Consider the following 14,724-nt stretch of genomic DNA (forward strand, 5'->3'; position numbering starts at 1 on the left):
TCTGCCCAGTGCTACTTCACAGGGTCAGTGTCCAGCTTCCGAACAGCATGGAGGCAGCTCTGAGTCATCCGAATCCCAGTGGCCTCCACAGGTCAGCTCTCAGGCCATGACCCGAGGCCACTCATCCGCTGACTCTTTTACTCCTAGCCTAGCTGGAGGATGTGCCAGGCTCACCAAGGTACATGGGAAGGGCCCTGAGGCTGCGCTGCGCTGCTGTCAGCCACAAAGAATGCTGCTGACTCACAGCAGTGAGGTAGGCAGACGGTGACTCAGGGGTCACACAGGCACAGCCCCTAGGGAGGAGAGGAGAGGGTCTTGTGGTAGGATGTGGACCAGGCCCCACCTCATGGCCTGACATGGAGTGAGGGCTCTCTCCATGCCAGTGATTATCATCTTGCTTAATGACTCAGACTGCCTTCCCCTCAGTGGGCCTTGACCTCCCTGCCTGTGCATGGAGCAGATGCAGAGGATGTCCTATGATGGGATGTCATCTGTGATTAAGGTAATCAAAGCGGGTGAGAACCAGGTGATGCAAAGCCATGAATGCCAATGTGAAGAATCCAGACTGGACTTTTCTGGAGGCCAAAACCCAGACCTGAGAGTTGGGAGTCCTGGGTTCAAGCCCTGCCCTTTACAAGGACTCACTGAATGACCTTGGTAAACATTACCTCGCCTCTCTCAGCCCTGATTCTTGCGTCTGTCAAAAGCCAGCTTCTAATGAACAGAGTGTCCCATCACCAACTTGACTTTGTCTACACTCTGCCCTCTGCCGAGAACGCCCTGGCCACCACCTCAGCCTCCTGATTCTTCAAGGGCCTGTTTTCAAATGCCACTTCCTCAAAAAAGTCTTGCAGAATCTCCTGTTCAAAATTAATCTCTCACAGATATTAAAATGATGGCACAAATCTACATTTGATGACATAAAAAAATGTCCAAAATATATTAAGTGAGAAAAAAGCAGGAGACCAGAATAAAATGCATTTTAATCTATATATATGAATGGAAATGCATAGAAAAAAAGGCCTAGAAGGATATATATAAATGTTAACTATGACAATCTCTGAGTCATGGAAATTATGTCGGTCTTTATTTTTCTTAATATTTTTTGAGTGTTTCTAAAATGCATGCAACAAGCATGTTCCTTTTATAAACAAGAGACAGTAGAGCTTCGTCCCAGTTAAAAACATCATCTCCACTTTTCCTAAACTAAGCCCTGAGTGTTGGTTATGGCTGTGGCCCTAAATTGTTGTGGGTGCTTATGTAAGTCGCTTCATCTCTCTAGGCCTCATTTTTCTCACCTATAAAATGAAGAAGTCGGCTGGGCACAGTGTGACTCATGCCTGTAATCTTGGCACTTTGGGAGGCTGAGGCTGGTGGATCATCTGAGGTCAGGAGTTCAAGAGTGGCCTGGCCAACATGGCAAAACCATGTCTCTACTAAAAATACAAAAATTAGCTGGTCATGGTGGCGGGCGTCTGTAATCCTAACTACTTGGGAGGCTGCGGCAGGAGAATCGCTTGAACCTGAGAGGTGGAGTTTTCAGTGAGCCGAGATCACGCCATTGTACTCCATCCTGAGTGACCGAGACTCCATCTCAAAAAAAAAAAAAAAAAAAAAAAAAAAAAAAGTCATACTCTGCAGTCTCTAAATTCATGTTCTCCAATAGAACTTTCCGTAATGATAGAAAATGTCTACATCTCTGCTACCCAGTTTCGTACCACTAGCTTTTGAAAGGTGGCTGTTGTTATTTAGGAACTGAATTAATTTAAATCTAACTAGTCACAGGCAGCTAGTGGCCACCATATTGATGGAGTAGTTCTAAATTTTCTCCTATCTCCAATGTTTGGTTGTGTCACATCTTGTTTATTAAACTATAGTTTAATAAATAAATACTCTTTTCCAAAAGAGTACTCTGTCTTCCACCCTGCAAGAATGTGACTACCCTCAACTGCAGCCACCTGACTCCAGTGGGAGCTGCCCTTTTGTAAGTGCCACCCTAGACCCTGTTGATTGGTCATCATTTCAAAAGGAAACCCTCTCCATTCTCCCTTTCCCCTAGACCCTGGCAAGCACCAATCCACCTTCTGTCTCTATGAATTTACCTATTCCAGATATTTCACACAAATGCAATTGCACAATATATGAACTTTTGCATGTGACTTCTTTCACTTAGTGTAATGTTTCAGAAGTTCATCTGGGTTGTAGGACTTCATTTCTTTTTTATGGCTGAATAATCTTCCATTGTGTGTATTTACTACAATTTATTCATTCCTCCATTGAAAGAACATTTGGGCTATTTCCACCTTTTGGCTATTATAAATAATGCCATTAGGAACATATATTTGAGTCCCTGTTTTCAGCTTTTTCCAATATATACCTAGGAGTGGAATTGCTGGGTCATATGGCAATTCTGTGTCTAACTTTGTGAAGAACCATCAAACTATTTACCACAGTGGCATTTTACTTTCCCACCAGCCATGTCTAAATTATCTTTTTTTTTTTTTTTTTTTTTTTTTTTTTTTTTTTTTGAGACGGAGTCTCGCTCTGTCGCCCAGGCTGGACTGCAGTGGCCAGATCTCAGCTCACTGCAAGCTCCGCCCCCCCAGGTTTACGCCATTCTCCTGCCTCAGCCTCCCAAGTAGCTGGGACTACAGGCGCCCACCACCTCGCCCGGCTAGTTTTTTTTTTTTTGTATTTTTTAGTAGAGACGGGGTTTCACCATATTAGACAGGATGGTCTCGATCTCCTGACCTTGTGATCCACCCGTCTCGGCCTCCCAAAGTGCTGGGATTACAGGCTTGAGCCACCGCGCCCGGCCTCTTATACATTTTAACTTGGACCTAGAGAGTGGCTCCTAGTTCCTTCCTGGTCATGGTGAGGGCTACTTGTCTGGAAGGATGACAATGACGCCCAAAGAAATGTAAAGGTGAAAGGTGGAAAGAGCTCAAGTCACCTCTGAAGCCTGATTCCATCCTGTCTCCTTCTTTGTGTTACATGAGTCAGGAAATTCCTCCTTCTTGCCTAAGCTGGCAAGTTGGGTTTCTGTCACCCAAAGGGTTCGCACTGATGCTGGCTCGGTGCTGGGTACAGTTTTGTATTTGAGGGTGCTCTAGGTAGAACCATCTGCAATGTCAGCCACCAAATGCCAGCCTGGAGCTTGCCATGGAATCACATTTTGGTTCCCTCTGCTCTTCCCCAGGTGCTGAGCCAAGAGCCCCAGACAGAACCCTGAGGAAAACTTGACCCCTGGCAGGTCACCTGAATAAGATAGTAAGCCAGAGAGGCTGGTGGCAGAGGCAGGCAGGAGGTGGGTTGGAGGAGGAGAAGAGGGCTGGGGTTCCCCTGAGGACACTGTGGAGCAGGGAAGGGAGCCTGGAGGCCTGGCTGGGGGGAGGAGGAGGAGGAAAAGGTGGAAAGAAAAACCCAGCGGAATCGCCAATGTTTAGATGGCCTTTCCCAGGATAATTGAGACAGCTTGTTGTCCGTGGTCAAACATGAAGGCAACGTTTTTTCAGGTCCTGAGAGGAAATAACTCCAATTTCATTTTCTGACTGGGGGAAAGGAATGAAAAATGATGAAGAAGGGCAGTTTTGGAGACAGAGTCCAGGCCACTCTGACCCCTTAATTCTCTAGAACCTCAAATCTGAGATCTGGGCCCATGGGAGCAGAGCCCAGTCAGTTGTTTCTCTAAATAGGATCTGGAGAGCACACTCAGGCACCAGGGAAGTCCTAGGTGCAGACAGCAGAAGAAAGGCCCAGACGCAGGAGCAGTGTAGTGTTGGGAGGATGAGCACTGGCCACAGGTGTCACCATAGTCTTGACAGGAAAACGGTTTTGTAACCATTTTCTAAACATAGAATGGAAAGATAATCCACTCTTCCCTCTTGCATGGTTAATTGAACTTGTCTTTTTAAGTTTTGATGATTGGAATGCATAAAACATGAGATGTAGTCACTGTGTGTAATGCTGCTGCTGGTTGGTGGGCCACAGACATGGGATTTCTGATAAATTCTCCTTCACGTGCTATTGGCTTGCTAGGACTGCCATAACAAACTACCACGAACTTAGCAAGAGATGTAATTTCTCAGTCCTGGAGGCTGAAAGTTGGAGATCAAGGTGTTGGCAGGGTTGACTCCTTCTAAGGCCATGAAGGAATCTGTTCCAGGCCTCTCCCCAAGTCTCTGGTGGTTTGTAGGCAATCTCTGGTGCTCCCTGGCTTGGAGACATGTCACGCTAATCTCTCCTCCATCATAGCTTGGTGTTCTCCTTTTGCACATCTGCTTGTGTCCAAATTTCCCCTTTTTATAAGGATATCAGTCATATTCGATTAAGGGCCTATGCTAATGATCTCATTTTAACTTGATTATCTCTGTAAAAATCCTATTTCCAGATAAGGTCCACATTCTGACACATTCTGAGGTAGGTGGGGTTAGGGCTTCAACATTTCTTTCTTTTTTTTTGAGGGGTGGGGACATAATTCAACTCATAACATGATATCCATCAAAAAAAGAAAAAGAAAACAAAGAAGTCCAGGCGCGGTGGCTCACGCCTGTAATCTCAGCACTTTGGGAGGCTGAGGCAGGTGGATCACTTGAGACCAGGAGTTTGAGACCAGCCTGGCCAACATGGTGAAAACCCGTCTCTACAAAAAATACAAAAATTAGCCAAGCCTGGTGGCGGGGGCCTCTAGTCCCAGCTACTTGGGAGGCTGAGGCAGGAGAATCACTTGAACCCGGGAGGCAGAGGTTGCAGTGAGCAGAGATCATGCCATTGCACTCCAGCCTGGGAGACACAGTGAGACTTTGTCTCAAAAAAAAAAAAAAAAGAAAAAAGAAAAAAAAAGAAAGTCCCGGCTAGGGAAAAAAAAGAAAAAAACCGTTTTGCTGTGTGTATTTATAATGATATGTACTGTATTGTAGAATATTCCTGACAGGAAATAATTTCCATTTTGTTTAAGCATCTTTGAGCACTGAGTCTTTTACTTAGAATTTTACAGGTCTGATAACTGGAAGAATTTTCCACAGCCTAGTTCTTGGCTCCTTAGATTTCAAAATTGTCCCTCTTCTCTGACACATATACCTCTATTGCCAGGGACTGGAAGACACCTTCGCACTGCCATCCAAGATTGGGGCCTGCACCTCTGTGTCATAATATGTCAGGTGAGTCAGCTCAGCAGACAGCAAGAGCCCTGGAAGACATTTCTATACCAAGACAGCCGACTTAACTGTGAATGTATCCCCAGTTCAACTTCCTGTGAGCCAGACCCCCAAAATGCCTTCTAAAGCCATCTGTCCTGAGGAAAAATGACAGTGAGGAGGTCAGAGGAAAGAGTCATTGATCACAACTGATTGCAGTTAAGATGACAGGCTCAACTTTCATAGATACATGATTATGTGAACACAGTGTTAGAGCCCCCTTCAGGGCTTGGAGAGGACCCTGTGCCAGGGAGCGGTCTGGAAGCTTAAGCTGTACTAATTTCATGGTCAATCTGTCTCAGAATGGGTGCCTTTCCTCACCTTAAAAAATATCCTATGAACAGGCTGGGCTTGGTGGCTCGCGCCTGTAATTCCAGCACTTTGGGAGGCTGAGGCAGGTGGATTACCTGATTGTCAGGAGTTCGAGACCAGCCTGCCCAACATGGTGAAATCCTGTCTCTACTAAAAATACAACAACAACAAAAACAACAACAACTTAGCCAGGCATGCTGACAGGTGCCTGTAATCCCAACTACTTGGGAGGCTGAGGCAGGAGAATCGCTTGAACCCCAGAGGCAGAGGTTGCGGTGAGCTGAGATGACGCAATTGCGCTCCAGTCTGGGTGACAAAGCAAGACTCCGTATCAAAAAAAAAAAAAAAAAAAAAAAAAAAATCCTACGAACATTCATGAGATACAGACTTACTCATCTACTATAAGCCAGGGTCTGTGCTAGGAACTGAGGAGGCAGAGACAAACTAAGCCAGCTGAGTGCAAATCCAATTTCTAGGTATCACAACCTCCGTAACAGGCCTGGCCCTGAGAGACTGGGTTTGCCCAAGAGACTAAGTTCTCCCAAGGGTGGGTCTTGGATAAAGGAAAAAACTAGGCTCAGGTTAGGCTATAAGATGGGGCTTTTCCCTTTGATAAGCATATTGAAAACTCCTGTGAGAAGAAGCCTCCCTCCAGGGTAATCTTGAGGCTGAAAGGCCCCTTCATAATCAGAATTCCAGACCAAAGCAAGTCCACCCATAAAGCCAGGAGCTTGGGAATTGACACCCTCAAATGAGACCTTGGGGCCATGCTGCTCGCAGGAAACTATCCCCTGCCTGGAGTCCTGGATCCAGGGAACTAGGGCTCAGCCTTCAGGTCCAACCACCAGCCTTGGTTTGGAAGCTTCCTGCTGAGCAGAAACTCACTAATCCCTAAACCAGCCCTTCCTGCCAGTGACCAACCAATCCCCGCTGCCTGCCTCAGCTCCAGCCCAGCTTCGTTCAGAACCGAGGCACTCTTAATCATGTGAAGGACACATATTTTGGGGCATTCTCCTCTCTGAGCCTCAGTGTCTTCACAAGTCTAAGGGACTAACAATGGACCATCAACTCCACGAGGGCCAGGTGGTTCATCTTGTCCGTATCGGTAGTCTTAGTCCCGATGAGCGAAAGGCACATAATAGTTGCTCAGTAAGTGCTTGTTGAGTGACTGATTTGGATAAAGAGATCCTTGATTTCTGTGTGGATAAGACAGCATTCTTGCAGTAGTTGGTACTCCTCCAGTAGCAAGTGACAGACGTCAGCACAAATTGGTGTAAGAAAGAAGGAATATGTTTTTCCCATAACTGAAGTCCAGAGGAGTACTTCTAGCTTTAGGTAGGACTGGAAAGGATCCATGTACTCAAATGATGTTATTGGGAGTCTGTCTTTACCTCTCACTTTGCTTTTTTCTCTTCATTACAGTTAGCTCCAGGCAGGTCCAGGCTTCTAATTGTCTTGCTCCAAGTCTAGCAGCAAAGAGACAATGCACAATCTTGTTCTCAAAAATCCAAACAAAATTCTCAGAATTGAGTCTCACTAGACAGTCTTAGGTCACTTGTGCATTCCTGAACTAATCACTTTGACCAGGGACATGTGATGCTCTAATTGTCCAAGCCTGCTCCTGGAGTTAACCCACCAGTGGAAACCCATCAAGGAAAATCTAGGTTCTGTTTCCAAGAAAGGGGAGCAGCTGCAAGGCAGACAATAGGTGCCCATCACAGTATTTGACTGAAATCTGAATATTTAGTTAACTCTCACCTTCTCTAAGCCTCAGTCTCTTCATATGTCATTGATAACAATGACGACACTAACAAAATTCGTGCCCCTTTTACATCCTAGAGCTTTCGTGAGGTCCAAACAAGATCATGAGTTCTGATAATAACATTTACTGAGGCATCACTGGACATCTGTCCCTGTGCTAAGTAAACCCTTTATACATTTAGTTTTATTTTTACCACAATCCATGTTACTGATGAGAAGCAGGTTGAGAGAGGCTACAAGGCTTGTATACTGGTCACACAGCTAGGAAGGGTGGAGCTGGGGTTTAAAGCAGAACCCTCAAGCATGAAGCTATATATAAACTGTAAATAATTTTACAAGTGTAAGGGATTATTAGTAACAGCTTGTACAATTAATAATAGAAAATTTTTTAAAACCCTGAAAGGAAATTCAAATAAATTCAAACAAATGTTTGTTTAGCACCTACTATGGGCTGATCACTCACCAGGGGCTCAGAAAGAGACACATAAATAACTGTGAAACAGGCAGACTGTGATCTAATAGAACCATAAACATGCCCCAGGGGACTGTGGAGAGCAAGAGATTGACTCTGAATGGGGAAGGAAGGGAGGAGGAAGTCTGGAAAGGTCTTTTGGAAGCAGTGGGATTTGAGCTGGGCTTTAAAGATTAAAGGACTTTAACAAAGGAAGGGAAAGGGAAAATCAACTTTTAAGAGACCCGGAAGGATCTAAAGATTCAGAGCAGAGTTCTTGGATAAGAGTTCAGCACTTCTATGCAAAATAACTTTCGCACCAGCAGGAACTTCAAAAGTGATTGACTTAGCAGAGCACAGTAGTTGCCATGGGAACAGAGGCAGGCTTCATCCCTGTTATTAGTGAGCATCTCTGGCTTTGAGCAGTCTAGCCAAGGCCAGGAGGCAGCGGGGGCTGGGTTGCACTATCCCTTAGAAGAAAAACCCAGCAAGATTGCTGCCCTGAGAAACTGACTCTCATTTCAGAGGGAGGCAGAGCTGACAGGTGACACCTGGGTCTGAGAAGATAGAAAGCCAGAGGAAGCCTCTGCCTTGAGGGGCTTTGGGACATCTTGAAGCTATTAGAGCAGGCAAGGGAGCCTCAAGGAGGGAATGGGAAGGGTAAGGGACAAGCCTGAGAGCGGCTTCCAAGATGAATCAATTCCCACTCAGTCCTGGACGAGGGGAGCAGTGCTGGAGGCAGCTCCACCCAGGATCCAAGTGTGGCAGGGGGTGGAGAGCGTCTTCCAGACCATGCATTCATGTCACTCCTAGACCCACTCAGACCTCTCAGGCCTCTGGGGGCTGCCAGGGCATTCCAGTGCATTGGGAGTGTTGGCATCTAACCACTCAAGTGCAGAGGGGACCCCATTCACAGGCTTGGTGACAGGACAGCATATGGTGGGGACTTTAATGCAGTAGGCAATAGGTTTCACACCTAGATTCAAATCATGGCATTGACACTTTCTAGCTGTGTGACTTTGGGCAAGTTACTTACCCTTTCTGTGTTTCTCGGTTGACATGGGCAAGATGCAGATAATGATAATAATTTTACCTACCTTGTAGGTAGGTAAGAATTTAGTGAGATAGTGGATATAAAGAGTTGTGCATGGTACCTGGCACAGTAGATCTTCAATAAATGTAAGCTATTATATTATTATTATCACTTCCGAATTTCAATTTGGTATCGAGTCAGGTGTTTTTTGTTTTTCTTTCTTTCAGGCAGAGTCTCTTATCATTAGTGCTAAAAGCCAGTTTCTCCAAGTATAGTAGATGATGACAATGACAACAGTAATAGTAGTGACGGGACCCATTTACCTTCCACATATCCAGTGACATTATCATGAAGAAGGAAGGCAAATTTCTAGTACCGAATGCCAGGCTAAATGCTTGAACTTTTTATTTCAGGCAGCTAGTGGCTATTGAAATTTTGGAGGAGAATAATTTGCTCAGGGGAATGTAGATTTTTGCCCTGAGGCTATACATTTGTAGAAATAGAATCTAAGTATAACAACAACAAAGCTTAGTAACAAAAACAATAATAGCTACCATTTTCAGCGAGCTAATTGTATACCAGGCACTGTGCTAAGAGCTTCAGAAGCCTTGTCTGTTGTAATCCTCACAACAATCTTAGGAGGTTACATATTTTCTCCTTCTTCTCTTCTCCTTTTTTCTCCTCTCCTCCTCCTCTCTCCTCCTCCTCCTCCTCCTCCTCCTCCTCCCTCCCCTCCTCCTTCTTCCTCTTCCCCCCATTTTACAAATAAGAAAACTGGGCACAGAGAGGTTAAGTCACACAGCTAGCAAATGGCAGAGCTGGGCTGAAACACAGGCAATCTAGTTCTAGGAGTCTCACATTTAACCAGAACACGCTTTTTCCTTCCCTGAACCTTGGAAGGCCCTCGTGGTGGGCTTAGGGGGCAGACTGCCACTCTCACTTTTGGGAGTCCCTCTTTTTGTCTGCATCTGAGTACGGCCACTCTCTGTTTGATTCTCTGGGACTTCACCTCCTTCTTTGAAAGTATGTGTGTATTTGTGTGTATGTGTGTGTGGGGTGTTTGTATAAGAGAGAAACTGCAGCTGACCAGTGATGACAGAAGCCTCTGGACATCAAAGTGGGCAGAGCCCTGGATGGATGGGCTGGAGGCAGGCCTGGTCCCATTAGGCTAATTCCTCTCGAGGTTGGAAGAGGCCAGGGCGGGAACTTCTGAGAACATGGAGAACAAGTCCTTTCATACGACCTCCCTTTGAGCTGGCCTCGGGGTGGGACCGGGGTCGGGTGGGTGGAGGGCGGGGAGTGTGCGGAGAGGTGAGGCCGCAGTCAGGCTGGGCAAACAGATTGGGCAGCGGCTGTGAGCACAGAGCGCCCATTGTGTACCCAGAGCTCTGCTTTCAATAATCTTCTCGGAAGAATGTTTCATTGAGCGCCAGAGAAAGGAGCCATTGAAATGCCAGGGCTGGGCCCTATGAAGGGTTAAAGACAAGGAGGCCATGGGTACCTGGGCTCTTGCCACTCCTGGTTCAAAGACCTGATATGGGGATCCTGATCACTAAGACAAGGGGACTCAGTGAGGCCACCCAGAGGTCTGTAAGCGAGGGTCAGAGGGGGGATGTATGTCTGTCCCAGAAAGGTTAAAGTGGGTGCCCCAGTATCAAGGAGGAAAACCCCATTCTTCCCAGAACCATTTTGCCCAAGTAATATCCAAGAAGATGTTAGATACCTCCTCAGATACCCCCTCAGCCTGCCTACCGTGGGGAGCAGCCCATTGGGCAGACGCGTCTTCGCGTGGACTTCCTGCGTGGACCCACACCAGGGGCCCTGCAATCCACTCTCCACAATGCAGCCAGTAGGGCTTCCTTAAACACCTCTGGCCTTTCCATTAATCCATAATTAATTATAATGAATGATGCTTTAGCAAAGAGTGTGGGAGTTATGGTAAGAACCAGTGGTCACTAAACTAGGTGACCAAGGGAACATGTAGAGTTTTCTCTTCCAAATAGAAAGAACTGCTCATTAGAGGGATATGGCCGGGCTGTCAGAGAGGGCACCAGAGTGGGATTCTCTGCTCACACTCAGTGCCACACATCTTTGCCAGCTACAGAAGCTTGTGGGGCTCTAAGTGTGGGTAACATCACGCTGGCCTCTGTGGGCTGCACAGAGGAGGCAGAAGGTGGATGAGAGGGGCCTGCCACTGGGGAGGGAGCGCACTCTTGTTGGGCAGCTGAGAATAACCTCCAGCATCCCCATGGAACCCTCTGAAGATGTTGCTGCCTCACTGACCCTGTGTCTGCAGAGAGGATGTTCTGTAACTGAAGCAGACCTTATGCTATGAACTGTTCATATTAACCATTTTGGATGGAAACTTTAAAAATCAGATGATGCCTTTCTGGTTTTCTTAAAAAGAGATCCTCAATAGGATCTAAACTCTGGAGGATGTCCTATCATTCACTTCTGTGCTGGACGGTGATTTGGTGATGTTGCTTGGTCTGTTCAGGTGAATATGGTTCTTGGCTCCTGCACCCATAAACCCCAAACTCCCAGGCTTTTGGAATTCATCAGTTTGACATTTTTGTTTATTCTTTTGTTTCTCCTTAATTTTTTCACTGTGAAACATATAAGCATATTTTGCTGTAAAATAGACAAGTGTCTCACTTTCTTATACATTCCATCTGAGCTGCTTCTAATATTCTCGGACTGCGAAAGGAAATGATTGGCCTTGTAAGATTGTGAATGAAGTAGGAGTCAGTAGACTTAGAGTGAGGAAGGCCTGAGGAGCTCTCCTCTGAGTTAAGTGATTGAACTCTGTGATATTTTGAGTGTTCAGAGGCCTTCTATGTTTTCTTTTGGTCTTTGATTTGATCCAGCCTAGACAAATTGACCCCTAGAGAGAGGACGACAGCATGCATAATTTATGCGTAAGGTCTTTGCCAAGGGCAATAAATCAGAAGGAAATAATATTGGTACTTAGATAATTTTAGTTCAAAGATGGCCAAACATACACATATACCTACCCACTAACATGCACACACACACACGCACACACACACACATACACACGAATAGCAATGAGAGACAAAGCCACAAAACCAACTAACCCAGTCTTTCACTTTTATATCTCCGCTCCCTAAAAAGTTATCTGGGAACAAATAATTAAAATCATAACATTTTCAAATGGGAAAGAGCTTTCAAAGTTCTTTTGTTTTGCTCCCCCTTTTTTAGTTCAGGAATCTCTTCTATTATCTCCTGGACAGACAGGCACTTAACCCCCTTCTTGCATGGATCCAGTAATGGGAAGCTCAGTACTTTCTGAGTCTGATGTCACCAATGGCAGTCTGTGACAGGAAGTAACAAAACTACACCCCTGCCACATCTGATCTGCATTTTGTATGCAGATATTAGGCTTTCTGTAATGTTTTAATGTGGATGTCCTTTGGGGGTTAAGGGACGAGAGCACATCTGTGAGAATGGGGGGACAGATCTTTCCTGTGTGGGGTGGACGTTCTTGGTGTCAATTGTCTTGGAAACAGCTGAGTTCTGAGACAGAAACTCAAAAGGCTAGTTTAGCTTGCTGGAGAGGGAACTTAGCTTGTTAAGTCTTAATTCTTGGGCCTGAACTTGAGACATCTTGGAGTTTTCAGAGTCTGTGTGGGTTGGGGTAGGGCTGATGGACATTGTCCCAGGGAAGAAGGCAGGGAAGCACCTTGTCTTGTAGAGAACACAAAGGGAAGATAAGTGAGCCAATCTTGAAAGCTATATGACCACGATTCACATTATACTTTGTGTTTATTCCCTCCTTGTCATCCTTGAGCCTTTGGAAATATCTGGTTTAAATGTTTCAGCCTGACCTAGCTGTGTAATGGCATCATTGGAATTGCTGAGGGTCAGTGTTTATTTCCCTAGAATGCTAGAGGGAGGATAGTGCTCTCTGAGGCCTCTGTGGGTTTTGGTAATTATGGAGACTTTTAAGAAAAGAGTATTAGGGAACAAGAGTTGGGCCCGAGGTCCACCCACTCCCCTCCACATGGTGATTCACCAATCACTGCCATCCTTTTGTTAAGCAGGTGGTCAGATTTCCTGCAAAAGTAATCCCTTAAGTTGGTATGAAATCTGTCTTCCTGTAACTTTCACCCACAGGACTTAGTCCTTCCTCTCAAAAGCACAGAGAACAATCATCATAACCATTCACATTCACCGAGTGCTTACTATGTGCTGGGCACTTTACTGAGCATTGTACTAGATCTTACATATACTATTATCCCATTTTACAGATGAAGAAATTGAGGCTAAGGGAGGTCAAATAACTTGTGCAAGGCCAGACCCCAAATTAGTGGCAGGATTTGAATTCAAATAGTCTGATATCAGAGCCCACTGTCTTGAATTCTGAAGTACTCCTTGTTTCAATGACAGCCCCATAGAGGTCTGCTGCCTGTGAACTGGTCTCTCTGGGCCTTTTTTGGTCCAGGTGGAATCCTCACCCCATCCCCTTGTTGCTTCTCTTTGTGGTTGGAGTAGAAAGAAGGCAGCCCTGCCCGGTTCCTCTTGCCCTGGGGTAATGGAAAGAATGCAAAACCCTAGTCCACCTGGCCTCTGGTGACTTGTCCCACTTCGACCACCTAGGACAGCCTCGTGGAAGCCTCTGGAAGCACTGTTTTAGCAGCCTTCCCCTCAGGAGGCTGTATTTTTCCTGTCTGTCCTCAACATGTCTTCTGCCAGAACAACAAGCTCAGTTTTCCCTTCTGATAAATCTGGTCACCCTAAATATGGGGCTTTGAGCAAATGGGAGCGGCTGGCCCCACGCAGCCCTCATTTCGAAATGCAGATTCACACGGGCTGCTATTTTGGAGGTCTGGTTTCTTTCCCCACACACAGTGGTTTTAAGTAAGAGGGAAGGGATCATGACAGAATCTTGGCAGGGGGAAGATGCTAGGAGAGAAGATGCACCTGGGCAGTCTTTGCTTCCCAAAGTCCCCAAACACTGACCCTTCAAGAAGTTGGTTGGGGGGTGGGGAAGAGGGAAAGAGGGTCCATGGTAACATAACACTGGGAAATACAGCTTAACCAGCCCCTCCTGCAGATCAGCAGTGTGCATGTTAAACATTTGAAGTCCTAGCAGTAAAGAAGCCTAACTGGTTTTGTTTAGCCCAGTTTTTCCATTTAAAAATGTAGCCTAGTAAAATTTTGCAAAACAATGATGCAGAGCAGAGCTTGCAAACCGGCACCGATGGTCTGATATATTTCTGGGAGAGGTTTAATTTGGCCTACAAAGTGCTTACATTTTGCTTTCAATTAGTCACTAACATTTCACAATTGGAATATTCTCCTAATAGATAAAGAGGGTATTCCTCTTGAAAAATCAGAAGATCTGGAAACACTGGTCCATATTCTTGCCTGACTATGGTCAGCTGGAAGTCAGGCTGTGGTTTTTAACTTGCTGCAGCCCCTGTGTCTCCTTGGGGCAAGACAGCTATCTCCTGCTCTACTCATTTACGATGCTCCTCGGGTTCCGGAGTCTCCCCAAGCTTGCCATCTCTGGTGTGGAGGTTTCCTTGGGTAGGCGTTGGCCTAGGTGACCACTGGGGCCAATTCATCCATTCATTCATGCAACACATACTGATTGAGCTTATACTGTGTGCTACACCCTGTGGATACAAGATGGATAAAACAGCCCCTGCCCTCTGGATTCCAGCGCTGGCATTCTAAGATTCTAGCTGGGAATTGCAGAACAGGGAGGAGGGAGGGGTTGAGGAGAGGTGAGCTGGTAAGGCTGCAACCAAGCTTCCTGACTTCCAGCCCCGGGTGCTTGCCCAAGTGCTTGCCATTCTCCATCTCTTTCTCTACCGGCTCACCGAAGGGAGCTGCCTCCAACAGCCACGGTGAGCCTTAGAGAAATAGCCACTGACTTGCTCTGTGACTTAGACGCGTTGCGCCTCATCTCCCGGCCTCAGTTTCTCCATCTGTAGAATGCCCCG

Source organism: Rhinopithecus bieti, unplaced genomic scaffold (genome assembly GCF_001698545.2).
Source record: "Rhinopithecus bieti isolate Rb0 unplaced genomic scaffold, ASM169854v2 scaffold_7673, whole genome shotgun sequence".
In the NCBI taxonomy this organism is placed as follows: Eukaryota; Metazoa; Chordata; class Mammalia; order Primates; family Cercopithecidae; genus Rhinopithecus; species Rhinopithecus bieti.